At 33.7% G+C, this 2,031-nt stretch overlaps 1 protein-coding gene across 4 annotated transcripts in view; it reads right to left on the bottom strand.

Moving 5' to 3' along the window:
• Nucleotides 1-1,272: 1,272 nt before the first annotated feature.
• LOC113045087 (zinc finger E-box-binding homeobox 1-like) overlaps nt 1,273-2,031 on the bottom strand; it is a 21,672-nt gene continuing 20,913 nt past the window's right edge. For all 4 annotated transcript variants that reach the window (XM_026205238.1, XM_026205237.1, XM_026205240.1 and 1 more), the window contains one exon: nt 1,273-2,031. This exon is cut by the window's right edge and continues 2,377 nt beyond it. The gene's annotated coding sequence lies outside the window, so the exon portion shown is untranslated.

The following is a 2,031-nucleotide window of genomic DNA, read 5'->3' as shown; positions in this document are numbered from 1 at the left end:
TCTTTTGTTTGAGTCTTTGCTTCAATTTCCTGATTATTGATCCAACATCAAAGGATTTATAAAAAGTTCTGAGCTATGAAAATATAAGTCAAGTATATTTCAGGCTTTGTGAGTGCATATGTTCCCTTTCGGTTCTTAGAGAGACACTGAAATGAAATGTGTGCAGGACACTTTTTACCCCATGATGATGTTCGACTCTCCACTGTTCCTGACCAGACCCCAGTCGTGCATTGAAAACTCCCACAGCCTATTTAATAAATGAGTACTGTACACTGTAGACAAAATAACATGTGAAGATCTTGTATTAGAAAGAGAGGAGAAATTGTGAGTGGATAAAACTTGATCGCTCTTTCTAAAGATGTCTGATGGACATACTGTGTTTGTGTGTAAAAAGAGCCACAATTGTATTAATACAGAGACAAGTTTATTAAAAGGTTGTAAAGAGAATTAATTCAGATATGGTTATTTTGCAATTGCCTATAGAATGTAATTCGTTAAATGTTCTGCTGTACATTGCAGAGCGTTGTCTTGATCAAAATAAAATTGTCAAGGCAAATTGGTCACCTTATTGAGTTGTTACTCCCCTCCACCAGGAGGCAGCAAATATCTCAATAACACTGTTTTTTTTTTTATGTGCTGCTCTTAAACTTCTCACGTATAATTTACCTACTGGTATACAAACCAACTTTAATGTATTTAATAATATATGGATTTCATCAAAACACAGCCACTTTATAAAGGAATGTTCAAATTTACAGGCTTTTACTGTAAATGCTTTTTTTGGTTTGCTTTTTTTAGGGAATCTAAACTATTGGACATGGAACATTCCCTTAATGCTGTTGATATAGCATGACACTTTATATTTTTATAGATGAAGATGCAGACTGACCCCATTAGGAAGAAATTTTGAATTAGTCTGACGCATTTTGTTCACTGATTTCTTGTTCTAATAATCTCTTATTTCACTCTTAAATGGAAATTGCAAACTATTTCCTTTCCATTCCAATCGATCCGTTTTCTTGCAAGTCTTTGCAATAGTAGAGTTTGTTCTAATCCAGTGTTTTGCTATGATTTTTAGATACTAAACCTCAAATAGTGGATGCTGTCACTTAACAGTGCTGAACATGTACTCGGTTTGCTTTTTATGGTTTACATATTACAAGCATTAGGTCAGAGTTTTAAATGAAGCACTAAACATCTTGGATACCCACTGTTGTGCGGAAATTATTCACAAAATTTGTTAGAGAATGAATGAGAAATTTAGAAATGACCTGGTGCTTCACTTCATTTTATTTTATGGGGTGGCATCAAAAAAAGGAAACAAAAGAAGAAAAAATCCTATTTATCACCTCATGGAAAATGTGACATTTACACACACACAATGCAGAGTTGGCACAAATAAAAAACAACAACTTTTGGTTTTAAAATGGCTATTTCAACACCAGTACAACAACATGGATCCATGCTCTTTATCACAGGTTTAAGGGTCATTTACAATTACTGTGAAGCTGTTGGAAAACTGAAGCAATGGGTGCAAATATCTGCCTGATTGACTTTCTGTGGTAGAGTTAAAAAATGTTATTACACTAATACTGTTAAGTTCGGCTTTATATACTGTATATCAGGGTTTAACTTCCATCGTGGCACTGAGCTTAATTGTAAAATACATTGTGTTAAACTACAGTGTTGTGTATGTATTACACACGCAATAAATAAAGGAATACAAAAATAATACGTATATAAAAAGGTTCTACAAATGAAACATTTGTCGATGACAATAATACTGATGGTATTACACAATATACACATGCATAAACACAAAAAGGAATAAACATTTCGAAATACATTGAAATTAATAATACTATAAGGTCTGCTCAGACACAATCAACTTAAACATTTTTAATCCTATGCGCCTCTTTCAAAGTGCTGCTTTCTCTGTGCACTTCACAGTCATATTACATTTGCTTTCTGCATGACTTCGGGATGCTAGGTTTTGTTTCCTCTATTGGGCCGTGCACGTTAGAAGTCTAA

The sequence above is a fragment of the Carassius auratus genome, chromosome 27 (assembly GCF_003368295.1).
Source record: "Carassius auratus strain Wakin chromosome 27, ASM336829v1, whole genome shotgun sequence".
Taxonomy (NCBI): domain Eukaryota; kingdom Metazoa; phylum Chordata; class Actinopteri; order Cypriniformes; family Cyprinidae; genus Carassius; species Carassius auratus.
This window is presented reverse-complemented; position numbering and strand designations above follow the sequence as displayed.